Raw genomic sequence first — 27,440 nt, forward strand, 5'->3', positions numbered from 1 at the left:
GCTCTGTTGGATGGAACATCTGAAGCTGGCTCCTGCGTTTGTGGGGCTGTTGGTTTTGTTTTGCAACCACGCGGCTCTTGGTGTATCTGTTGTGCTTTATAGATGATGCTACCCACCTAGAGGACCTCGTCAAAAACCAAGTTAGTGCTTCCCCAGCTTTGGGAAAGAGGTGGGTGGGCTCTAGGACCCTGCCAGAGCCTTGTACGTCCTTCCCAAACCCCCAACACCTCACTTACCCGGCTTTGGGAAGGCAGCACAAGGGCTGGGTGGGTGTGTCAAATTTTGGGCTTGCTCCCCACCCCACACATGCAGCCCACGGGTTTCATGTTGAAGTTCTCTTGTGGCCTACTTGGTATAAAAAGTTGGGTAGCCCTGTTCTACATATCTTGTTGCTGTTGGTCTGTGATTTTGCTTGGAAGTTAGTTTTTCATACAAATAAATCAAGTCAAGCAACAAGTGTGGGTCTTTTACACTTGAGCCCTATGCATGTCTGCTCAGGAGTAAGTCTCATTTAATTTGATGGAGCTCTGGGTAAGTGGTTATAGGAGTGAAGCCTTAGTCCTGCCAAGTGAGCCAAAGGCATGACAATGCCGTTGAATGAACAGTCCTTTGCTGTTTGGCTTGCTTGGCCATGCAAGTTATAAACAGTGTGTACGTGTGTGTTTCCAAATGCACAAAGAGAACAAATCAAAGGAATCACATTGTGAATGGAAGTTTCTGGTCACAGCTAATAAAAGCCATTCAATAATAACTCCCTCAGTATCAGCATTTTAGTGCGCATTTAAGTTGTGCTCTGGAAGCAAAATAAACTAGCCAAGAGAAAACATTCTAATAATTTATGTGCATTTATATGTACAAAGTTATGGCCCTGCTGCAGTTTTCTTTAGCAAATGGCTTGGAATATGCAAATTGCATTTATGAGTTTTCTTCTTTTGAGTCCCTTTCTGTAGGGACGATAGGAGAGGCTAAATCAAGCTCATGTAATTTCTACATTCAAAACTGAAATTTGATGCCATGTTTAGTAAGTGTGAAAGCCAATTTAACAGATTGTTCAGTGTCTGATAACAAATGAGACTCAATTTTTTGGTTCTTTTCAAAATATTTGTAGCATGTTTTATTTTGGTTTGGTTTCTTAAACTAATTTACTGTGGATACTTGTGCAATCTGTCTAGAGCTACATTCAACAATATAAATGGTACAGCTTCCATCTCTATACAGAAATGGTTCAAGGTGATTCACGATAAATAATTAACCTTAGTTGCAGGGATACAAAGCAAATTTCTTATGGAAATTATAACAAGATGAACACATAGGACTCCTTTTGTTTTTCCAAATCCTATTTATACAGCTCATCTTCTTGAGAATGGAAAATGTGAGTGCCTCTCCCTATCCCATGGTTTGGTATATTGAAACTCTAGTGCTAATGCTTCTTTTCTGTCAGTAGGTGTCACTATTGTACTGTTTGTGCAGAAAACAGCACTACAGCAGGATCAAATAACAAAAGAAAGAGCAGGTCGCATCTGCATACAGACTCTGTGGGAGGGAGGCAAAAGTCACTCATATTCCGAATGTGAGGTCACAGTTCTTTTGTACAAATAAAGGACCCATGAGTGAATGCCAAAGGCAAACAATCACATGATAAAATATTAACTGAAAAAAGGAGTACTCAAAAGTGTGATAGGCGTTTTCAACCACGTAGGTTGAAAGAGTTTGGCCCTTTAATATAGAATCACCAAAGTCAACAGGAGCACTTGACCCTTATAGCAATAAGGGTCAAGTGCTCCTGTTGACTTTGGTGATTCTGTATTAAAGGGCCAAACTCTGCAACTTGCTAGTCAGCATAGCAGGAAAGATACTGAAGTTGGAAGGTATCTCAAATTTCATCCAGTCCAACTCCTAGCCACCACTACAGCACACCTGATAGGTGGCTATCCAACCTCTGCTTGAAAACTTCCACCAAAGGAGTGCCCATCACTTTCTGATGCAAGATTTTGAACAGCTGCTGTGGATAAGTAATGGCCATTGTGGATATTTGAAAAAGTGGTCAACACAGCGCAAGAAGGAGGTGATTGTAGTGCAGAAACTTGCACAAGTTCCAGTTCTTCAAGTCCAGTGAAATAAAGTAGATTTTGCATTACATTGAGAATAATTAAAGTATAGTATCAAAGTACCCATCACTCGGGGTGTTTAATAAAGTTTATCAAAACGTGCGGTAATAACAACATATACGTCTACAGGGTTGCTGATGTTCTTACTCTTTTGCTGGAGTTCTTCCTTTGCTTGGACCTTCTCACTCTTGCATTTTGCATCACTGATGAGTAGCTATAAAAATTCTGTCATGGACCTGTAGGAAAGGATGACTTAAAGTTTATTGCCCAACCCCTAATCAGTGTTTCACCTTTATGCTGTGGATCAGCTAAGAAATGGCTGTGCAAATATCAGTTCCTGAGAAACAAATTGCTCTCACTTGGCGGTTATCATGGTAAAATCAAAGTGTTTGTGGCCCTGCAGATGTTGTTGGACCACCAGTCTCACCAGCTGGACCTCAGTGTCTGGGCTGAATGATACAGGTAGAAATGCTCCTTCAGGTATACAGGGCCAAGGCCATTTATGGTTATATAAGGCCGGTGTTATATGGTCCTGGCAGCTGCCCCCAGTTGTAGTTTCCGAGTCATCTTCAAAGGTAGCCCCACGTAGAGCGCATTGCAGTAGTCCAAGTGGGAGATAACCAGAGCTTGTACCACTCTGGTGAGATAGAGCACAGGCAGGTAGGGACTGATGGAGCTGGTAGACAGCTGCCTTGAATTTAGAAGTAACCTGTGTCTCCATGGACAGCCGTGAGTCCAAAATGACCCCAAGGCTATGCACCTGGTTCTTTAGGGGCACAGAATCACTCTGAAACCCAGGAACCCTCCATTGCAGCCCTAGATACATGCCCCACCCTCCCCAGTCATGGCACTGGAGCAAGTGGGGCAAAGAGGATGACAGAAACCTGGCTAAGTGAGACCCCAGCATCATGTTTGCCCATTGCCATCACTTCATGGTAGATATGCAGCTTGGAAGTGGGCAGGGGTTGGGGGCCGGAGGGACAGCTGTTTGGATTCCAGGCCAACTTACAACTTCAGCAAAACGCGATCTTTGTTGTTGGGGAAACAGGGCTGAAGGCAGCGCGGCCTCATTATATGGCGAATAATAAAATGATCTTGGAAATTACTGTCATTGAGGATAAGTATTGAAAGTAATGAAACCTGACAAATTCGAGTTTAATAGACCTTCCTCGAGATTAGCTTGATCCATTAGGCTTGCTCTCTGCCTCCCAGATAGCCTTGTGGTCGTGAAGGACTTTTGAAAATCCAAAAGTAAATTTCGCTAACGGACGATGTTAGGGCCACCCGGCTGAGGGCCCTTGTAAAGTGAGAGGGAAGGAGATTAGCCTGACTCATCTTCTCTCCCAGAAGGAGGCCCGCAAACGTGACTTGAATTCCATTAGCCAAGGACAGAACAATAAGACTACCAGGGCTGAGCTGTAGCTTAGTGGCAGAGCCCGGCTTTGGATGCTCAGGAAGCTGCCTTACATTGAGCCAGTTCATTGGTCCATCTAGCTCAGCATGGTCTGCTCTGTTTGGCAGCAGCTCTCCAGGTTTCAGGCAGGGAATCTTTCCCAAGCATGCTGCCAGGGATTGAACCTTGGGCTTTCTGCATGCTGCTGAGCTGCGGTCCTTCCCATGTTCAAACCCTGACCTACCCAATTCCCAGCAGGACTGGGAATCGGAATCCATGTCTGAGATTAGACTGACTTGTTTATTTTCCACATCAGCCAACAGCAGCAACGTGGTATGGTGCTGTTTCCTTCCGTTTCTGAGCTTCTGGGCCCATTCCAGAGCTAACGTTCACCCGGCTATATAAATCGAGAAACTGGCTAACACTGAATCAGACCTTTACACCATCTATCCCAGTTTGGGGCTAGAATGAAAATAGCCCTGTCCATGCATTACTTGTGTGTATGGCATTAATGTCCCATGGCAGGAACTTGGCTGCACTCCTGGCCATGCCCCTGAGACTGTACCCTTGCAGGCACACCAACTGTAGCAGACAGAGGTGTCATCAGCCCCCTCAATATTCCTTAGCAGGAGACTCAGCCCCCCAAATATTGAGGGGGTGGAGGAGGTCGAACCACTTAGCTTAGTGTGGCACAGCTAGGCTGTGGTGCAAGGTTGAACCGGCCTAAGCGGCATCTCCCAATATTGCGCAGGCTGGCGCAGCCTTCCGCTAGACCACACTGGTTTGGCCTGCACCGCGTTGGAAGATTTGTGGCATGTAGCACACGTGTGACATGTGTGCCACACATGCCATTGCCCGCCCCCGCCCCCAATCTTGGGGGAAACTCGGCTCCTGCGACCCTTGCCTTTGCTGTTGTATAAACATAGGAAAAGAACCTGTGTGGAGCTCCTGTGCCTCAAATATCTGTGTGCGAGTCCTGACTGAATGGAGATCCTAAGCTCCAAATCATGAGCAGTTGCCATTTTGTTTTCAGTTCCTTTTCTAATAGTTACCTAATATGCAATTCGCCCTTTTCACAGCTACACATCTTCAACAAACTATCCACCACAACCCCAAGGTTTTTCCCTTGGTTAGTGACCATCAGTAAGTACATATGTGAAGTCAGGACTTTTTTGATCCAATGCACATCCCTTTAAACTTCCATACATTGAATTGCATTTGAATGCCCATTCAGACAACCTGGAGCAACCTGCAAACCTTTGTTCTTGTTCTTTTTACCAGCTGAGGACTATATTGTACGCCTGTTCTGTGTGTTAGTGTCCGGGAGCCATTCAAACACCTCTTGCAAAAGTGTTCTAAGATGCCGCCACAAAAGCCTTGCTAATGAGATACATAAAGCCCTGAGTGTGGCTCTGATGTTCTGGGCCTGAAGTTTTAGTGAGCAGTAAATGAATCTGCAATATTTTGCCCAATGTACTGTTGGGGAAAGTTGCAAGGGAGAACTGTTTCCGTTTTCAGAGCATACTTTTCTTCCTTTGGTGAACAGACATTGCTTAATGAGTTGTGAAATCAAACACTTTGATGGCAGGAAGATCAAATTGCTGAGTCTTAATCTAGGGTTGGTAATTTGTACAAAACTGCCTTTCTTCCCATACCATCTGAAAGTAGACCTTTTCAACTATGAGAAGAGGAGGAAGGAGCCCGAGTCTTGCTGCTCCTTATTCCAAGTCCTTCAAAATGGGGATAGCCAGCTCTCTAGATGCTGTTAGACTACAGCTCCCATCAGCTCTAGCCAGATAGCCAGTTGTCAGAGATTATGGGAGTTGTAATCCAGCAACGTATATGTAGGTCACCACACTGGCTATATTTGATAGCTACTTGAAACAGATATGAATATAAGCTTTTATTTTTCTTACTTCAGAAGATATGTAATATCTGAACTTTCTGGTTATGTTGTTTAGCTCTTTCCTGCTCTAACTTGTGCTAATAGATAAATTCCCATCGATTGCAGTCAAGCACGCAGAGCAGAACCGATCAATTGAAAAGTAAAGTTAAGACAACAAGTACACTTCTTTTTCCACTTACCTTAATGGAAAGCTTTCAGGCCAGATCTGTCTTTGGTGCAACAGGACTTACGATGAGCGATTTGGACCAAGGATAGTGTTGGCTCTTCCCATTTTGTTTTGACCTTTTCAGATTGTTGCTGTACAGGACAGATACGATTAAACATGCTCAGTGATATCCAAGCTTGAAAAATGGAAAAGGCAAAGCTGGAGTGAATGTTATTCTTTGTTTTCATTAAGGGAAAGGGTTGGTGATTGAGTTTTTTTATAATATAGATCTGAGAACACTAGAATTGGTTCCAGATAAATGCTAAAACTTCGTTTCACGTTCCCCGAACAAGTTACAGTTATAGATTTGGCACAGCACCAGAACATCGCTGTGTTTATGCGCAACTGTCCAGTGAGGTTAAAGTATCTTTTCTGTATGTTTATAGCTCATGACAGTTTTGAGTGAGATGTCAGCGCCTACGGATGTGCTACTCACTCATTCATCAAAAATCTGTGCAAACTGGTTGCATGATTCAACAAAAAATACACGGCCGTCCTAAAGTGCACTAAGGAGGAACAAAATATGCTTGTTTGACAATATCAAGTGTTAGTCAAGGCTCGGGGATTTCACGAAAGCTCTCGCTTTACGCAACGAGATTACCATGCAGGAACAAGAAGGGACATAATTGTGGAATTGCTATGATTTCTCCCCCCCTGCCCTACATTGATCATGATTACAATCTTTTTCATTCACTGATGGTGGGATAAAGGAATCGGGGAGGGTGGGGTGTTGCACCTCATTTTGACTATGAGAAGACTGTGCGGATTGTTGGCTGTAGGTTCCGCACAACCACACACAAAAAAAACCACAAGCTAATATGAAAGCCAAAACATTTCCCACACTAGATGGATCAATGGTTGGAATCATAGAATTGTACGAGGCACTACGTGAGAACATTGGATTGGCTGGGCTATTAAGAAGGGCCATAAGATTGCTTGTGACAGCAGTCAGACTATGTTTTCAAAAAGAAAAGGAAAAGCTCTGCTGCTGTCGCTTGTCCAAATACACTCCCCACACCTTCCAAATGCCCCCTCCCCAATTCCCGGTAATAAAAAGAAGGAATCAAAAACATCTAGAAAAGATGTAGTTAAAGATATACTAAAAAAAGACAATCGTCCTACAATATATTAGCCATAGGGTGGCAATGCTAAATAAAGGAAGAAGCTATAAAATTGCATAAAATTTACATATGCTGAGTTACGGATATATATGCACAGGCGGCGCTGGATTTCAGCATCAGTGTCAGCCCTTGTAGAAAGGTAACTGCCCAGGCATGAGAAGTGCTCAACATTTCTCAACGTTTCACCACTGAGTTGGATTTGTGGCGCTGCAGAGGGGTTATTTTGTACTTGTCGGTACAGCACTTCGGTTTTTTGGATGTTGAGTGATAGGCCAAGCTTTTCGTAAGCTTCTGTGAAGATATTTAGGATGGATTCTGTGGAAGGATGTGAGGATCCAGAATTGGCCTCCACAGTCACTTACGGACTCATTGTTCAAACCGTGTTTATGGAAGACAATCTTACTCGGCTACGAGCTATTGCCGAAGAAGAAGAAGAAGAAGAAGAAGAAGAAGAAGAAGAAGAAAGATGCACACTCAGAAAGAAGTGCTGTAATTTAAATAGAAGGGCAAAACAACTCACCATAATGAGCCAACCTGTGTACCTGCTCACCCTGTTTTGTGAGTGCTGTTGGTGGGTCACTTCAGGGTCCCTGGTCTTCCTTCAGAAATTGGACTTGGACCAGACAGCCTGCCTTAAAATGGAGACCTCTCCTTGGAGAGTCCAACAAATACAGGGCATTTCTACGTAAAGGAGGACAGAGGGCTTCCTGCTTAACACCTCTGCAGCTGCAGCCTGTGAAATAACAGGCTGCGCATTGTCTGGTGGTGCTTCACTGTTCATGCGCAGGCATTCTCACATATGTACATTGCAGACAAGATGGATCGTCCCTTGCCCCCCTCCTGAGGAGTGAGCGGCCCAAAACACCGATCAGAAGCAGAGACCGTCTTTAGTAAATAGGGTCAGCTGGGGCCACCCCACCCAAATGGGAGGCAGCATTCATGATTTATCTACTCGTTGTTTTTTTAGATGTAAGACTTTTATCACCGTTGCAGAATATCCTAAACCACATTAACTAGTTCTGTGTGAAGCATTACCATGAATAATTGAAGTTAATCTGCACTTGTTAACAAAATGCATCAGGAGATACATTATCCATGCCTTAATTGAAGCCGTGTGCTTAGGCCTCATTCTGCAAAGTACACAGTGCCCCAAGCCCTTAGTTACCATTGAAAATGCTCAGCTCTTAGAAACTCAAGGCCTGTGCTATTTACTAAAGTGTGTTTGTGTGTGAAAAGTGGCCTTTAATGGGCGCAAACAATATTCTTATGGGAGCCCATTTTGAATCTGCTGCGGCAACACATTGTAGATTCTTTTGACATCATCCAGTAGTCCGGCTTTATTTAGCCATGGCAACTGTGTCAAATTAACTCCCGTCTTCCAGTAGCGAGACTGCAGCCTTGTTTGTTTTTCCTCTCAAGGGAATCATCGTTATAAGATGCATTAATAGTCACCAGAAAAAAATGGGAGGGAAATTTTGAATAAAAGTTTAGCTTTTCATATTGTTCTGATTTATTTTCTTTAAGGTGGTAGTCTACCCTTTTCAGGATGCTGAAAATTATAGAGACAGTGGTTACATACAACCCTGGACAGGGAAATTGCTCATGGCCCTTACAGTTTCCATATGATAGTCATGCAGAAGTTGGGGCGCGACAGCCATGTGAAAGCGGGCAAATGTTACATGAAAACCTAAGAAGAAGAATAAAAAAAACTTTGCTCCCTTTCCAAGTTACAAAGCTGATAAAATAAGAGAGGTCTAAGTACCGAGAAGTACAAAATCACTTTAGAAAATGAAGACGTTTATTATAATAATGTGTGGTGGAGTATATTAAAACTGTCTCACACTTGTAAGTCTTTGGTGGGAGGAAATGTTGTTGTTATTGCCATAATGTTCCTTTTCTGTTGTGAACATGCTTTCGTGAAAAATCAATAAATCACTTTTTTTTAAATGACCAAAATAATGTTTGTCTTTTTTCATAGGGATTTGCATCTATGCTACAATATATCTTTAAATACTTATAAGGGGGTCATGTGCTAGGGAGATATTTTATAGATTTGAGATCAGGACTGATTTGTGATACAGTCATACCTCAGAAGTTGAATGGAATCCGTTCCAGAAGTCCCTTCGATTTCGTTCGGAAACTAAGGTGCAGCTTCTGATTGGCTGCAGGAAGCAGCTCCTGCAGCCAATCAGAAGCTGCAGAAGCCGCGTTGGACATTTGGGTTCCAAAGAAAGTTTGCAAACCGGAACACTCACTTCCAGGTTTGCGGTGTTCGGGAGTCAAAATGTTTGACTCGCAAGGTGGTCAGAATCCAAGGTACGACTGTATATGTCCACAGCTGGATGGGTGATGGGTGGGACACAGTCCATGGTAGTGGCAGGTGGAGCCACTGTCACAGTTAAGAGCTGGTGAGCAACCGCTGGTCAGCCATGATGCCCATGGACAGAAAATGGAGGTGCAATCCTTAGCCTGAGTGCCGTGGTGCATTATTGGACTGACCCTGTTACTGGGGTTGCACATTTGATTAGGAACTCTAGTGTGCGTGTGTATAGCCCTTTTCGCCTTCAGCCGGTTCTGTGGAGATTGTAGGCAAGCCAGCTGCCTGATCTTCTGCCCTGTCCATGCATTCGGTCAGTATGTCTAGTCAAAGGTGACATTAGGACTTATTATCATGCATGACTGACATGAAGAGGTCAGATTGTGCAGCAAAATATACTCTCTGGGGGAAATTGTGGCCAGTATGAGGATACCAAGCCAGAAAGATCTAAATGGTCCAAATAAAGCTCTGGTTAAAGGTAATGCAAGGGACAGTTGGTCCCAGATGAGGGTCCAAACCCCCACCCATATCAGTGGGCACACTCATAAAGTTCACAATGTACAGTAGATATTGTAATGATTACATAAGCAACACCTCCAACCACTAGGTGGTGCTATTCCAAGTTCGTTGAGTTACAGATAGGTAGCCGTGTTGGTCTGCCATAGTCAAAATAAGAAAAATCCTTCCAGTAGCACCTTTAAGACCAACTATCACAAACTATCACCTTTAAGACCAAGTATCACATTACGCTGCTTCAGTCATTACACATGGTCTTAAAGGTGCTACTGGAAGGATTTTTCTTATGTTCGTTGAGGTCAGCTAAAGTTCCATTGGCTTGGCTTGTGACTGTGTTGTAAGGACCAGATTTATTCTAGAGACTTATGTTGCTGGTTTAGATTGCAGGTCTCTAATACTCTGTTATTTCAACCAAGTATTACATTACGCTGCTTCAGTCATTACACATGCATGGAGCTCCCTTGCTGGATTGGGGCAATTCCTCAACACACACACACACACACACACACACACACACACACACACCCTTACTTGGTACCTGCATAATACATAAAAGCCACATTAGGCAAGGTGTGTGACTAGGCACCCCTGGCAGTTGCTGGTTCCTTGGTCTGAACCAAGTTCCTCTGCAGCTTTATTCTCCTTAAATACGACCCATTTAAGCTTGAATAATATTAAGCAGCATTTTAATAGGAAGTGAGCATTTCTCTTCAGAAGCAGAGCAAGAAAGCCGGGGGGCAAAAGCGGCGGCAGGGGGTGCACGGGGGTGGTGGTGGGGAAGAGATGTAATAATAATAATGGAACCAAAACTGTGTGCCTTTTACAAGAGACCTATAAAATGTAATCTTCCTCCCTGAACTCTTGCCTTTTCAAAGGATGAAGATTAGACTTGCCACTTAGCTAATGTACTTGAGAGGAATTCTAGGTTCTACCTCGTTTGGAGTTTCCATCTGAAAAATTCCATGTGTAGAATTGTTTTCCTTCTTCGCGTGACAAAATTGGGACCTATAAGTTGTTGTGAAATATGGACAGCAGTCAAAAGATGGAACCTCACCAGGAGTGTCTTACCCATAGAGGCTAGTGGCGCGGGACGGCCACTGGAGGGCGCAGGGAAGAGGCGGTAGCTGGACGTTGTGCCTCCCGGCATCAGCTCGCCTCCCTCACCCGCCTCTGCCATGCCCCGCCGAAGCAGCGCCGCGCCCAGAGCCTCCATCTGCTGTGGCCACCGCAGCACAAAGCGGCCAGCTGAGCCGGGAGGCGCCACGTCCAGTCTCCACCTCTTCCCTGCTGGAGGAGCCGCCCTCCAACCGCTGCCTGCCTCCTCTAGCCCCACCAGCAGCACCGTCCTCCCTAAAAAACTCTGGGAAACATGGGGGGGCGCCGGAGGAAGCTTTGCACCACAGCGCTGGATATGCTTAAAACGGCCCTGAACCTCACTCCAAATAAAGCTACAATCAAACCTTTGATGGCAGCAGGTGTGCTTGTGGTATTTAAAATGGTAGCTGTTAATGGCGACTGTGTACTATGTTCAGTAACTGAGACAATATCTACCAGTTTCTGGGGGTCCTGAGTGGGTGAATACTGTTGTGCTCATATCCTACTTGTGGGCTTCCCTTAGCCATCTAGTTGACCGCTATGAGAGCAGTGGTCTAGATTAGGCCTTTGGTCTGACCCAATGGAGCTCCCCTTATGCTCTTCAACTAGTGTTTCTTGAAGAGAACTTACAAAGCCTGAAAGAGAAACTCATCTCTCAAACTCAACTCGTCTCTCCAAACACTCAGGAATGGGTTGATGGATGCATCTTGGAGGGTATCCTATTGCCTGCTGTTGAATATTTATATATGTATCTCCCTTATTCTCACAACAAACAGGAGTTTAAGAATAATGTAAGAAGAGCTCTCCAATGTCTAACCTGAAATTCATCTAGTTCACACTGCAGTCCACCCTGCCCAAGTGGAATACTCAGGTGTCCTGGGGGCTGGCAAGGATTCTGTTGGCAGCATGACATGTTTGTCAGGTGGAAGGCGGAGCTCCATGCCTGGGGGGGTGACACTGGCATTTCCTCACAGGGTGGACTGGGTGGAAGGACAGCCCTATTCAGTCCAATGCCTCCACCCTAGCTGGCTCAAAAGGGGGTTGAATTGCAGTCTTAGCATGCTTGGTTTCTCAACGAACTGCCTTGGAAAGGCAACAGCCAAGACCTGAAGTCAGTACAGTGGTACCTCAGGTTAAGTACTTAATTCGTTCTGGAGGTTTGTACTTATCCTGAAACTGTTCTTAACCTGAAGCACCACTTTAGCTAATCGGGCCTCCCACTGCTGCTGCGCCGCTGGAGCACAATTTCTGTTCTCATCCTGAAGCAAAGTTATTAACCTGAAGCACTATTTCTGGGTTAGCGGAGTCTGTAACCTGAAGCGTATGTAACCCGAGGTACCACTGTAATACTCATGTGCCGACCCTGTAGGGCTGTTTCCCAAACTTGGCCCTCCAACTGTTTTTTTATTACAACTCCCAGTGGTCAGGGATGATGGGAACTGTAGCCCCAAAACAACTAGAGACCCAAGTTTGGGAAACACAGCCCTTGGGTTCGCCAAACAGCAGAGCAGCCACTAAAATGGGCAACAGCAATGGAAACGTCTGGCTCTGTGCAAGCCACTTGTAGTTTCTGCTGAAGCAAAGTGACACTGAGCCTGAGTCTTTGGCACCTGGGTTGATGATAAGGATGGGAATAACATCGTATGTGATAAGAGGCTGAGAAGGCCATTTCAGGCAGCACAGCAGGCTGTGAAACCGTAACATTCTTACTGGTTTGGAAAAGATGCTTATGTGAAATGTGTCTAGGACTTGCATGGCAATGGAAAACAAAAGCAAATTGCTTTTGGCTACACTTCCCCCCCCCCGAAAGATTTTGAGCAGGGTCTGGTCCCATCTCTGATCATTATAAAGAGAGGTCTCCTTACTACACGTTCTCCTTTCCATTGTAGTGAGAATATTCCTTGGCTTTCAGCCTCTGAATACCAGTTGCTAGTTAAGGAGGCAGCTGTTGCACTCAGGTCCTGCTGGCAAGCTTCCCATGGGCATCTGGTTGGCCACTATCAAAACAGGATGTTGCTGGACTAGGTGGGCCTCTGGCCTGATCCAGCAGAGCTCTCTTTACATTTACTGGTTCAGCTTTACTCACTAGGGTTCAATCCTGAAGCCGCATGAATACCCACCTGCCTTTCCCTGTCCTCTTGAATACATTTCATAACCAAAGATGCCATAACTCACGGGATTTTCATTGTTCCTCAATTCTTCTGATAGTGCTCACTGTGTTGGCATCACTTGTGGCACTCAGGTCCTGCTTTTAGGCTTCCTATGGACATCTTAAAAAAGCAGAGACATCACCTTGCCAACAAAGGTCCGTATAGTTAAAGCCATGGTTTTCCCAGTAGTGATGTATGGAAGTGAAAGCTGGACCATAAAGAAGGCTGATCGTCGAAGAATTGATGCTTTTGAATTATGGTGCTGGAGGAGACTCTTGAGAGTCCCATGGACTGCAAGAAGATCAAACCTATCCATTCTGAAGGAAATCAGCCCTGAGTGCTCACTGGAAGGACAGATCCTGAAGCTGAGACTCCAATACTTTGGCCACCTCATGAGAAGAGAAGACTCCCTGGAAAAGAACCTGATGTTGGGAAAGATGGAGGGCACAAGGAGAAGAGGATGACAGAGGGCGAGATGGTTGGAGAGTGTTCTCGAAGCTACCAGCATGAGTTTGACCAAACTGCGGGAGGCAGTGGAAGACAAGAGCGTCTGGCGTGCTCTGGTCCATGGGGCCACGAAGAGTCAGGCACGACTAAACGACTAAACAACAACAACAACATGGACATCTGGCAGGCCACTGTGAAAACAGGTTGTTGGTCTAGGTGGGTCTTTGGCCTGATCCAACAGGCTTTTCTTACGTTCTCATGTCTATATTCTCTTTTAATAGCAAGTACTCCAATCTTCCTGTCTTGTCTTGGAGGCATTAACACAGCAGCATGTCCCCGCCAGGGAAGGTGGACGAGCTCCTCTTTATATACTGTATGAACGCATTTGTGTGGGTTGAAGAGTATCTCTGCTTCTTTGGGGATTTGTGTGAGAGTGGCGATGCCTGTGAGCCTATGGGGATGGCTGTGTATGAGAGCTAAGCTGGGAATGCTTGTGTGTGTGTATATCCTTTAATTTTTATTCCTGCAGAAAAACAACATCAACAACAGCTAATGGGTCAATTGCAGCCTGTAAATTCTGTTACTGTAATTGCAGTAATGGGTAATCTGCAGGGATAGGTTTGTAAGTGTGAAGCAGATGCCGAGAATGGAGAAAGACGGAAACACTCCACTCAGTTGCTATTTTCCCAACGGCTCTGTCCCTACCTTTGCGTCCCCTCCTGGCCCCACCCACTTTGCACTGGGAACCATCTTGGCTGTGAGTCCTAGCATACATGCTTCCTGCCTTGCTGGACTTTCCCCACCTGGCCATTTCAATGATTGATTGAGATGTTGTATTGGGGAAGCCTACTTTGTGCATAGGCTCTCCCTGTGGTTTAGAACAGTGAATAGCAACTGAACAGGCTAGTCAGTTTCATGAATGAGTTATTCAGATTTGTTGGAGTCTTCCCTTGCAATCTACTTGCGCAATTAGTCTCCATGGCACCCTAGAGCAATGGTGTTGCCCCCTGGTTGGCTGTTTGTTTGCTTCTATGATTTCTCAATTTGTCCTCAGTGCAAGGCAAGAAGCTACTTTTAGGGTGCATACAATTAAATGGATTGATATAAGCAAATTGGGGGTGGTCATTTCTTGTTTCCACTGCAAAATATTGAAATTCCCCTGATCCTTTCATGCTTCAACTGTTCACTGGATGTTCATCCTTTTGCGGAAGAAATATATCCTTAATAAACTAAAATCCTTCTGTTTGCTTTAAACTTGTTGTCTCTCAATTGCATCAAAGGACCGCCATTAATGATTAACGACAAAAGGCATAATCAAGATCCCTATTGATTTTCCCTAGAGTAATCATGATTTTATACATCTGTTTTATTGCCTTTTGTGCTTTCATGCCCATACTAAAGAATACAATGTTTGTCATCTCTTCTGATATGCAAATTGTTCCATAGTCAGGTCATTATTTAAAAACAGTTGCTCTGCGTGCCTTCATATCTGCAAAGAGAGAAACCAAAAGTGTAACTGTGGTATGTCGAGAAAGAACCATCAGAGAACCACCAGAAGCCACACAAATGCACATTTAATTACTCATCAGCTTTCCTTTTCATGATGCTGGCTGGGCAGGTGGGAACTGTAGTCCAACAATAAATGGAGGGCACCAGGCTGAGGAAGATTGTTGCCTGTCTATCATCGCTCTCAACCAGTAGAGCTCCAGTCGGATCCTGAGGTTTCCGCAAGCGGAGGGACCGCTTCTGCGCATGCACGCGGCATGGTAGAACGCTTCTGCGCATGCGCGTGCAGTGAAACACTTCTGGGGTTGCCGCTTTCGCAACCTGAAGTTTACTTTACCCGAGGGTAACGTAAGCTGAGGTGCTACTGTAATAGCTTGTGGACATGTGGTGGTTACATGAGCCTGGAAACTGATTGGTAACTAATGGAATTGGGTCAGTTGGGTCCTTAACAGTTTGAGAGGCCTAAGCCCTGGCTATTTTGGACTGGGCCCCAGATCTCCTACCTCTGCCCCTCCCCTTGGAAACTTTATTTACGTTTACCTTTACAGGGAAGCATTCCTTCTGAACTAAATGTCCACTTATGCATATAAAATATCACTTGTAAAGTTGAATGCTGGGTCTGGGCCCTACATCTTTAATCAGACCCACAAGGTACAGTGGTACCTCGGGTTACATTCGCTTCAGGTTACATACGCTTCAGGTTACACACTCCGCTAATCCAGAAATAGTGCTTCAGGTTAAGAACTTTGCTTCAGGATAAGAACAGAAATCGGGCTCCGGCAGCACAGCAGCAGCAGGAGGCCCCATTAGCGAAAGTGGTGCTTCAGGTTAAGAACAGTTTCAGGTTAAGAACGGACCTCCGGAACGAATCAAGTACTTAACCTGAGGTACCACTGTATATGGATTAGCCTGCTTGTAGCAGGGTAGTAAGTGCTGATATTATACATTTACATTTAACCTGAGTTATCTACTTGGTACTGCATTTCTGTCCTGAACCGGGTTCCCAGCTGCTTTTGTGGTATAACCCTTGCACCTTTAATAACCCCACAGCAAGCAAAAGCTTGGCCAGAGACACTTCCCCCAAAACTACATGCTCATCTACTTAATTTGGAGCTGTTAAGCATGTCTTTAAAGTACGATGCCACTGTGAGAAGAGGATGCTAGAGGTAACAGGCCTTTAGTCTGGTTCAGTAGGGCTCTTGCAGGAATCGCGCCAGACAAAAAGGCTGGCAACCCTAGCTAGGGAACATATTAAACGTCAGTTTTGGATTCCTGCTGTGTTGTTGTGATGGAGATTGGTTTGACGAATGGCACCCTTCCCAGATTCAACTTGTGGCGATGCAAAATGTTTTGTGGATGGCAATTCCAGAGACTTGACACTGAGATAATTAATGTTGCTATCTTGAAAAGTTGAGGTTTATGCCTTAGTATAAATATTTGCAGGAACATTTGAGATTTAGTAGCCTGACATGCAGAAATTAAGAAGCTGAAACTTTCCCCGGAGTAGAACTGAAGTCTGGAGGCAGGTGGTGATGTTTAAGAGAGCTGAAAGTCAATTCGGAGGTCCTTTGTGGGGATACATTTCTTTTCTCCCACTGTCGGCTTTGGTCAAACAGGTTCTGTGGGTTTTTGAAGTCATTCAAAGCCTGCATACCAGAAGTGGGAAGAATTTATGCATCCCAAAGAGTGATCAAACCACCTTCAACTTGGTAAAAGCGGGACAGAAACACCTCTTTCCAACCAAAGTAATGGGAAAATATTTGCCTTTAATTCAATAGTGTTGAAGGCACAGGACCGAGAGCAATTAAAAGTTGACAGCCCGATCATCAGAAGGAGAGACTGGAAAAGTAGTGTTTTTCTGTAGTGAATGATCTTTTTTTAAGGTATGCAGTGCAACCCTAGATATGCCTACTGACTATGAGAAGCAATTTCCACTTTGTAAAATGGCACTTATTTCCAAATGGGCATATACAGGATTGCGGCGTCTATTTAACTTGAATTTGTTCTTTCGTTTTTATAGCTGTTAGGACCCTATTGTATATCACAATTTTATCAGCCTTTCTGCTCATTATGAAGCGTATTTCCTTTCACAACTCAAGTTCCACAGAGGTTGCTTTTTAAAACTCTGTTGTCCTGGCTTTGTGTGTGTGCGTGTGTGTGCGCATGCGCTTGTTTTTAAATCACACGGCTGCTGTGGAAAGACTTAGAACTTAAAGCTTCTCCATTTGCCACCAAATGAACTAGGAGCTGAACTCTGCTGGTCAGACAGGTTGTTGAATGAGGGCATGTGACACAGTTTCAAAGCAGGATTTTGCCAACACCCTTCAGCTAGATGGGAGATACAAGAATCTTGTCAGGCATAGGGCTTCAGAGGAGTTAAGACTTGTGCTGGTACACAAAGATTGCAAAATACTTTGTTACTGTTGTCTTGATTCTCTCTCATTCACACTCTTTCAAACTCAGCTGCTTTTCTCCCTTTCTGCAAATGGGGACAATGGGAATTCCGAAGTGTTATTTTATGCTCCAGTCCAAGAAGTGGATGGAAAGAGCCATATTACAAGCTCAGTGTGGCAGTTCCTGGTAGGTGATTGTGCCTTTTAAAATTTAAAGAATAATGCAGCAATGTGCCTAAGAGGAACAAGCAGTGCAACTATTCCCCCCCCCCCATACTGGCTGAATCAGAGTGTTAGTTGTGTGTGTGGACCTTTATGAAGTGCAAATGTTAAACTTCTCTGCTTCCCTTTGCATGCTTACACGTTAGTTTATGTGTGTTGCGTAAAACCTCTTGCAAGCTGGATATTCCTGCAGTACTTCTAAAACCTGCTCCAGAGACTGCCTCTTGTGCTTTTGCCTAGTTATTTCTTATTCTCCGAGTATCATCTGACATTCAGTCTGTATGCAAGTCCCATTGGCTTCACGGAGGGGAGAGGCGCTGACTTATTGGAGGGTGGAATTTGGCCTTCAGTTAGTTTCATTTTTAACTTTTGCACACTTTGTCCAAGGCTGACTCGCCCAAGGTTTAACTGCAGTTTCTAAAGCTGCGCGAGCAGCTTGCCTGAACTAGCAAAAGGGGCTTGGAAACCAACGTGCGAAGTTGGGCAAAGTCCCATTTAAGCAAATGGCTTACGTCTACAGCAAGTACTCTAACATCGACTACTACGTTTCAGGATGCTAACTGCACAAACACTGCCTTTGAGTTAAACAAGTGGATGAAAATTTGCTCTTATTAATGTAAAGGCCTCGGAGGGGGAAGGGACAGGAAAGGCTGTTGCTACATTTATTATCTGGGCCGGGGGGGGGGAAGAATGCAGGATTTGTTTTTCAAAATAAATTAAAATATGATTTAATTTTTTATTGCTATGCCCTGGATTGTGCAAGTTATCACGCAAACCGTGCCAGCCTGGGTGGCATTTTAGTATAACTCTGTTTCCTCAGAGCAGAAGCAAATGTAAAAAAAGAGTAATCAAGAGCTGAAATAATTGAAAGTGACTGTCGCTGTAAGTCTATTCCTTTTGGTCGCAGTGCTTCTCATTCATCACGTGTGTATCGGTCTTCTTGCATCCGTAGAGCTGGGTTTCGTTTTAAGGTCAGCCTTCAATTTCTGGAGAATATAATTTAAAGCTATTTATAGTGCTTTGCGATTGCCTGTAATAACTAATAGGGAGAAGGGGGACGAGCAGGGTGCGTGTGTGAGAAAGGCCTGCTTTCTGCAGCCGAGAAATAAATGTGCAACAGCTGTGTCTGCCTTAACTTGATTAAAGTTTTTTTTTTTTAAGTGTAAACATAAGAATGACTCCGGACAAAAGAGCAGGAGCGAGCCGGGCTATCTGTTGTTATTGTAAGACTCTTTGCAGGCGTTAACTCTGGCTCATCGGGAGAGCGCTAGATTTCTGTGTTTAAAGTTTACTTTGCTGTTTGTCTGGAGTGGGGTCAGTGTTGTGGTGAATAATTTATAGGCAGCATGAATGAGCTCATTAGTCACCTTTTCAGAGTTTAAATGAGTTTGGTGGTTGTCATTACATGGGCCCTTCTGTTCAGCCGCATGGCAAAATGACAGTTTGGCAGTTGGCTTGCTTGTAGCAGGCTAGGCCGCCTCTTTTCAGCGTGGGGTTTTCTTTTGTGTCCTATTCAAACCCCCCATTCTGTTGCCCAGCGCTGGTCCGGTAACTCTCAGGCTTCGGGCGTTTCTTCAGCGGAGAGCTGGTGCTTGCATTATATCGCTCCTGGGTCCTCTTACTGTAGACTCTGGTGTCCTCCTTCTGAGTTATCCGTCATTTTCATGCAACCAGCAGTTCTGGAGAATCCTGGTGTTTTTATGAGGAGACTCCAAAGCAGCCCTTCTAGGACTGAGGATGCTCAGAGGCCACGCAATACTGTTTGGATGTGGGGAGAAACCGAAAACAAAGGAGGAGTATCATGGAATTGTAGAGTTGGAATGACCCCAGGGTCATCTAGTCCAACCCGCTGCAATGCAGAAATCTTCACACAAATGTGGGCTAGAACCCGTAAGCCTCAAAATAAGAGTTTTATGCTCTACCGAATGAGCTATTCCAAGGAGTGGGATGAAGTCTCCTGAAAAAGGGCCTGGCTAGGTGCTTGGAAGCCTGAACGAGAACCCTCCAGAACTGCAACATTTCGTTGTAGGCCTTGCTTATCAAGAGAGATCACTTTACTCTCTGTGACGCAAATATGGTAGCGAAGAAGTAGTAACCGGAGTGAGGTTGCCATTTTTCTTTTTGCTAACTCTTCCCTGCTGCATGCAAAAGTTTAGCAAGGGAAGCTTTTCCTGGCGTGGAGAGGAAGTGATGTGAAAAACTCCCCCCCCCCTTTTAAATATGATATTTTATTAGTTTTTTTTTAACATATCATTTTCAACAGTAATTAAACATACTTCTACAACTTATTCCAAACTTCCCCAGTTAACCTACGTGTGTTATTGTTAATACTTCTGTTTCTGTATCTTTTAGCAAGCTTTCAACCTCAAACCTCAGACAGCTGTTTTAGTCTAGGAGTGAAAAATAATTTGCTTCGAAGTTTGCTGTTAGATTGTTTGCATGTGGAAGAGTGTGAAGAGGGGCAAGCTTAATGAGCATATCTGTTTAGAAGTTTCATCTCCGATCATCACTTGATCCAAGAATTATTTTGTACACCAGGAAGCATGCAAATAACTAGATTAATATAACAACATAAACAGAGCCTGCTGGATGAGGCCAGGGGCCCATCTAGTCTATCAGGTGCCTGTGGGAAACCTGAGCTGCAGTTTCCAGCAACTGATATTCAGAAGCATCACTGCCAGACCCAGCAGTAGGATAAATGGATTGATTGCGTTTCTCCAAAGAGTGCAAGGTGGCGTATGTGGTTGTCCTCAACAACAACCCTACGAGGTAGGTTAGGCAGAGAGGCAGTGGCTGGCTCAAGATCACTCTGTGAGGCTTAATGGCTGAGTAGGGATTTGAAGCCTAGTATCCTAGGTACTAGGGGACGCGGGTGGTGCTGTGGGTTAAACCACAGAGCCTAGGACTTGCCGATTAGAAGGTCGACGGTTTGAATCCCTGCGACGGGGTGAGCTCCCGTTGCTCGGTCCCTGCTCCTGCCAACCTAGCAGTTTGAAAGCACGTCAAATTGCAAGTAGATAAATAGGTACCGCTCCGGCAGGAAGGTAAACAGCGTTTCCGTGCGCTGCTCTGGTTCGCCAGAAGTGGCTTAGTCATGCTGGCCACATGACCCGGAAGCTGTATGCCTGCTCCCTCGGCCAATAAAGCGAGATGAGCGCCGCAACCCCATAGTTGGTCACAACTGGACCTAATGGTCAGGGGTCCCTTTACCTTTATCTATCCTAGGTACTTGGGGACGCAGGTGGCGCTGTGGGTTAAACCACAGAGCCTAGGACTTGCCGATCAGAAGGTCGGTGGTTCAAATCCCCGCGACGGGGTGAGCTCCCGTTGCTCAGTCCCTTCTCCTGCCAACCCAGCAGTTTGAAAGCACGTCAAAGTGCAAGTAGATAAATAGGTACCGCTCCGGCAGGAAGGTAAACGGCGTTTGCGTGTGCTGCTCTGGTTCGCCAGAAGCGGCTTAGTCATGCTGGCCACATGACCCAGAAGCTGTATGCTGGCTCCCTTGGCCGATAAAGCGAGATGAGCGCCGCAACCCCAGAGTCGGCCATGACTGGACCTAATGGTCAGGGGTCCCTTTACCTTTACCTTTATCCTAGGTATTACTACTACTACTACTATTATTATTATTCATTAAATTTGTATACCAGCCTTCATCTACAGATCCCAAGGTGGTTCACAACATAAAATGACAACATAAAACCCACAAAATACATGGTAAAAATAAGAACAACAATAACAAACCAATAATCTCCCTCATCTAATGACACATTGAAAAGGGCATCAGATGTCAATCAGCCAAAGGCTTAGTTGAAGAGGAATTATTTTCGCCTGGCGCCTAAAGGTGTATAATGGAGGCGCCTGCCAGACCTCCCTGGGGAGAGCATCTCACAAAAAGGGAGCCATCACAGAAAAGGCCCGTTCTCGTGTTGTCACCCTCCGGACCTCTCATGGTACTAGTCCAATCCTCTAACCACTACACTACACTGGCTCTCAATAGTGCATCCAGCTAGACCATGACAATTGCAGTTTTTACCAACAGCCCTTTAATATTGGCCTCTAATTTTGTTACTTGGTTTTTATAGTATAAATCAAGTTTCTGAATAGCTACTGGTTGTTTTAAAATTATTTACAGTGGTACCGCTGGATGCGAACGGGATCTGTTCCGGAGCCCTGTTCGCATCCTGAAGCAAACGCAACCCGCTTCTGCGCGTGTCATTTTGAGCGTCTGTGCATGCGCAAGCTGCAAAACCCGGAAGTAACATGTTCCGTTACTTCCGGGTCGCTGCGGAGCACAACCCGAAAATGCTCAACCCGAAGCTATTTCAACCCGAGGTATGACTATATTGTGTTTTATTCTGCATTTGAATGTCACTCTGATAACAAGCGGTATTGGGTATAACTAACCAATAAAGCATAAAAGGCTAGCTGCAGAGATTCTTTATGTAATGATGGATGGGGTGGTTGTTGAATTCAACAGACTGCTGAAGCTATCTGTACCAATTACGGAGTGACCACTTAAGAATTAAAACTGTAGAAAGTATAAGGAAGTGGTATTTTGTGACCTTTATAGCTTAAGGATTTATCTATATGGGAACTATAACTGGGCTAATTCTCCCATTAGTATTAAGATTATAAATTAAACACAAGTTAACCATGGAAAGAGCCTGGTATGAACTTTGTGATCTGGACTAAAGTTCTCAAACTTCATTAAAAAAAAAACACAACCTACCACCACCAATTTATTTTATAACCTGAATACTGCAGAGATATTCCTAGTCTAAGGAAAAAACCCACCTTGTCTGTAGAGTTTTAATCCATTTTAGCGGCACTTTGAAATATATATATATATATATATATATATATATGTGTGTGTGTGTGTGTGTGTGTGTGTGTGTATATATATATATATATATATATATAAAATTGTCCAGTAGCACCTCTTTTGATTTGCCAGCAGTTCATCAGAAACAATTGATTGGCCAGAGGCACACTTCTTGTTGTTTAGTGGTGTCCAACTCTTCGTGACCCCATGGACTATCAAATGCTCACAAGTTAAATGTACGCGACTTTCGAGTGACTTGTACAGTAGTCATACCTCGGGTTGAATATGCTTCATGTTGAGCACGTTCGAGTTGCACTCTGCGGCAACCCAGAAGTAACGGAATGCGTTACTTCCGGGTTTCGCCACTTGCGCATGCGCACTCAAAATGACGTCATGCGCATGCGCAGAAGCAGCGAAAAGTGACATGTGCGTGCGCAGACATGCCGTCGCTAGTTATGCTTGCTTCTGGATGCGAATGGGGCTCCGGAACGGATCCCGTTTGCATCCCGAGGTACCACTGTACTTGATGCTGAATATTTTGTCAAAAGCTTCATCTTGTTTATCAGTTTACCTGAATCAAATTTGGGGAAATCTCTGCAGCTCACTGGTAGAGCATCTGCTTTGAAAGCAGAAGGTCTCCACTTCATCTCCAGGTAGGGCTGGGAGAGATCCTTGTCTGAAATCCTGGAGCGCCACTGCCAGTCAGTGTAGACACTATTAAGCAACATGGACCAATGGACTGACTCAATATAAGGCAGCTTCCTATGTTCTTAAATAATGTCCCTCCAGAACGTTGTCCCAGGTTATTAAAACAAAAATTAAAACCAAAACAAAACACCCCTGTTCTTTATCAGGTTCTTGGCTAAATCTGTATGTAGGCAAACTTTTGTGTTTTGACAATAAACTTAAATCATTTTGCTGTGGCGTTGGGTTTTTTGGGGTTGGGTTTCTTTTTATCTTTTTATCCCTTCCTTTTTTTCCCTTGCCCTTTCCATCCTGCAGCCACTTGTTTTGTTTTTTTCTCCACCATTCACGAATCAATATATTCTTGATTAGGTCTGTAATGTTTACTGACAGTGAACTAGAAGTATATAATTTTAGGGCAAAGTATACAGCTTTCATTATAAGTTGGGAAGTGTGTGTAACTAGAACAGCAACATCCATCAGAGCGAGTTATTATAAGGAGACTGTTTTATACAAAAACACTTTACAGCGCATTTTGTTACGTGAAAATCATTTTTCTTTTAAAAAAATGCACACAAGCCGCAGACGTATAATTTACTCCCTCTGATTGTTGTTGACCTCATGTATACTTGTTAAAAGATTTGCTGTGATGCTCATTTTCTCAGTAAATTCAGATCTCTGTAGATTTTCCTGTATCATAGCTTAAGTGTAAGTGATAACTTGAATGGTCCTTAACGGAAAGCAGTAGGGTGACTGTATAACCTTGATTAAATACTAATCTGTCCAGAAAGTTATTCAGAAACAAGCTTTCTGTCAATGAATTAGTCTGCGTCTGGTTTGTATAAGTTTCCTGAATGACTGGAAATGGATTCTTCAGGTCAATTTACAGATATTTATTATCAGTTTTCACACTACCAGGCATGCTGCAGGAAAAGACATTGGGGAACATCCATGTGCTTTATACAGGTAAGCAGTATTTTCTGTCTCTTGCTGATTATTCCGTTAGGACACAGTGAGCTCCAGAGGGGGAGTAACATTCTTCTCCTCTGCTGATGTCTATGGAGTATGAAAATATATTCTTCCTGCCTGTGGGATTATCTCCCTTTAACAGTGTATGGGATTAGCTTTGCAATTGCTTTAACCGTCCTATTCTTCAGATAACAAATGGTTTTATAACTGAAGTTTCACAGTGTGGTAGCCCACCCTGTGATGTTACAGCGAAGGGCTGGTAAAAAATCGTAACACATTGGGTTGTATCCAAGACACACATGAGGAACAGGACTTCTTCCTCTTCTCTTCCTCTGCACTCTTAAAATCTGCTCCAGAGGGTCCTCTGCCTTCCTGGAGCAGATTTTCAGGGTGTGCGAGAGGGCTGTGGGTGATGAGGGGCGGGTTTCAATTGCGGAGTGGTAAAGGTAAAGGGACCCCTGACCGTTAGGTCCAATCGCAGACGACTCTGGGGTTGCGGTTCTCATTTCGCTCTATAGGCTGAGGGAGCTGGCGTTTGTCCGCAGACAGCTTCCGGGTCATGTGGCCAGCATGACTAAGCCGCTTCTGGCGAACCAGAGCAGCGCATGGAAACGCCGTTTACCTTCCCGCCAGAGCGGTACCTATTTATCTACTTGCACTTGACCTGCTTTCAAACTGCTAGGTGGGCAGGAGCAGGGACCGAACAACGGGAGCTCACCCCGTTGTGGGGATTCGAACCGCCGACTTTCTGATCGGCAAGCCCAAGAGGCTCTGTGGTTTAGACCACAGCTAGTGGACGATGAACCATTTTCTTCTTGTCTTTTGGCACAGCAGCAAGGAAGCGAATGGCTGGTGTCTAACGCGTTGAAGAAGAAGAAATGTACCACTTGCTTTCCATAAGGCAAGGGAAGCAGTGACAAAGCGACCCGTTTGTTGTTATGTACACATACCAGTTTAAAACACAGCGAGGTCTCCCTCAGTCCCCTCTGCATTTCAGGTCACACCTTGCTGTATGCATGATGTGCTTCCACACTGGCCACTGTTGGTCCACACCAATGGGTGGACGGGGGTGGGGGGTGGACAAAGGATGCCTTCCCAGTACCACTTGTCTGGTTCGTTTTCTGCTACTGATCTCAACTCGGATTGAAGCCGGTTTAGGGGGGAAGTGCATCAAACCACAGTATTTCACAAGAAACCGCAGGGTAGCTCTGCATCCTGGGTAATGTTGTGTGTATAAGAATTGGGGAAAAAACAGCAGTAGGACCGCACTGGAGCCCAGAGTAAATGGTAATGTGTACACAGCCTTAATTTCCGTCCCTAAAGGAGGAGTAGGAAGCTCTGACCCTCTAGATGCTCTTAGGCTCTGTCTCTAGGCATGCAACTCTACATTATGAAGTTATAGTTTAATTGTAACGATTTCACTGAAAGAATCCTAGGGATGGGGAGTGGAAAAAAAAAATTTTAGTCTCCTGGGGAAAAGCAACATGTGTTAAACCCATTTAAGTTTATAGTGTGAATTTGCTCTCCAACTGTGCGATGAATCCAGGTAAAGTCTTATGGGGGTTCTGCAGGCTTCATCATAGCCGAGATTCTTTGCTGAGGTGGAGACAAAACACCAGCCTTGTCAATTTCATTTCGCTTGTCAACCTGCTGCCAAGGTAACCTGGATAATGTCTGGAGAAGCCATTTGTCACTTTCTTTACTTCATAGTGCTGCAAGTGCACATGCACTTCAAAACCAGTAGGTGCTTGTGGCAGTCATGCTGATTGTGCTATGCAAGCGAATAATTGCATTTTCCTTGCAAAAGTATTATTATATTTTGTGCAAGGGAAATGTGGTATCTGTAAAACCTGCACTGCAGCAGTATGAGAACATAGCTAGGTAACTCACAGCAAGAACCAAAGAAGAAGCAGCAGCTATAAATGCATCTACCCTCCAACATTCCTCAGATGAAAACAGGGACATTTATCAATCTCCCCACCCCCAATTTTTGACACCCCTCACAGAGCATTTCCTATCAGAAGGACAAGTGCCATCACTGCGTCAATAGGACAAAGCACACACACCCTCCACCGTCCTGAGAAAGCCCCCTAATCCCAATTTTATCTTATTTTTTTGGTAGATTTACAAAAAGTAAAACACACGCCAATAATTTTTTTGAGAAAGTAGCAAGATTAGACACAGACGCACAAAGCGTTTAAAAAACAAACAAACAAACAAACAAACAAACAAACAAACAAACAAACAAACAAACAGATAAAACTCCTTACACTCTGCTCTGCTCCCCCTTTCTTCCTGCCCAGGGCAGCCCTGCCCTCTGCCTGCACCTCAGAGCTCTCTGGATCACCCAGAGCTGGGCCTTGGTAGAGGCAGCCTCTCTCCATCCTTCCCACTCTCCAGCAGTTGCTACGAGTTGCCCAAGGGAGGAGACCACGGAGAGGCAACGGGATGCCCCCTCAGAGTCATCCTTGCTGCCGCCGCCGCCGCCACTCAGGACAAGTGCTGGATTTCATAGTTTCGGGACTTTCCCTGGAAAATAGGGATATTTGGAGGGTATGGAATCAGGGACTGCCTGGAAAAGCCTAGGCTGCTCTTGCTTTATTTTCTGATTCCTGCTTTCCACCCACTGACCCATTTCGGGAAACTGGGAGAAAGGAAGGGTGGGTGAGTACTGATGTACTTTCTGTAATGCAATTGTTTGGTTTGGATTGGATTTTGGATTTGATATCCCGCTTTATCACTACCCTAAGGAGTCTCAAAAGCGGCTCACAATCTCCTTTCCCTTCCTCCCCCACAACAAACACTCTGTGAGGTATGTGAGGCTGATACTTCAAAGAAGAGTGGCTGGGGAAACCCAGCCAGATGGGTGGGGTATAAATAAATTATTATTATGATTATGATTATTATAATATAAGTGTGACTAGCCCAAGCAGCTGCATGTGGAGGAGCAGGGAAGCGAACCCGGTTCACCAGATTACGAGTCCACCGCTCTTAACCACTACACCACACTGTGTATATTAGCCAATGCAGGCTTTACGATCAAATTATCCTTGGTATTATGTCCAAGGACTGACACGAGTATCGTTACAACAACTGACACGAGTATCGTTGTGTGAAAGCACCCTTAGGGTAGACATGTTCCTGAGTGAAGAGCACGTGTCTTTTACAAAGCGTTTGTACTGTATATATATGTGTGTGCATGTAGACTGCCTGATATTTGAGATAAAAAAATCCTTCCAGTAGCACCTTTAAGACCAACTAAGTTAGTTCTTGGTATGAGCTTTCGTGTGCAAGCACACTTCTTCAGATACACTGAAACAGAAGTTGCCAGATCCTTCTATATAGTGAGAAGGTGGGGAGGGGTATTACTCAGAAGGGTGGTGGGAATGGGAGATTGGCAGATAGCTGAGATGAGCCTGCTGACGACTCTTAACGACTGTAATCACAAAACAGAGAAACCAGTAGGAGAACACTTCAATCTCCCAGGACATTCTATACAAGATCTCAAAGTAGCTGTTTTACTACAAAGGAATTTCAGAAATAGACTGGAAAGAGAAGCTGCTGAATTGCAACTCATTACCAAACT

General features: G+C 44.6%; 1 protein-coding gene and 1 long non-coding RNA gene across 3 annotated transcripts in view; one reads left to right on the plus strand and one right to left on the minus strand.

Annotated features, from left to right (window-relative positions):
- Positions 1 to 27,440, plus strand: part of FOXN3 (forkhead box N3) — a 192,042-nt gene that overhangs the window by 10,576 nt on the left and 154,026 nt on the right. Inside the window, exon 1 of one of the 2 annotated variants that reach the window (XM_080984502.1) lies at positions 16,164 to 17,344. The exons of the other annotated variant lie outside the window; for it this stretch is intronic. The gene's annotated coding sequence lies outside the window, so the exon portion shown is untranslated. Of the gene's footprint in view, positions 1 to 16,163; positions 17,345 to 27,440 lie in introns of those variants that run through there. 2 annotated transcript variants of the gene reach the window in all.
- Positions 1,830 to 20,461, minus strand: LOC308470405. The gene is made up of 3 exons (XR_013982410.1): positions 18,747 to 20,461; positions 5,587 to 5,748; positions 1,830 to 2,344 (listed from the first exon to the last, which is right to left on the minus strand). It is a non-coding gene; the product is annotated as an uncharacterized lncRNA (long non-coding RNA).

Source organism: Podarcis pityusensis (genome assembly GCF_964106645.2).
Source record: "Podarcis pityusensis genome assembly, chromosome: 1".
Lineage (NCBI taxonomy): Eukaryota > Metazoa > Chordata > Lepidosauria > Squamata > Lacertidae > Podarcis > Podarcis pityusensis.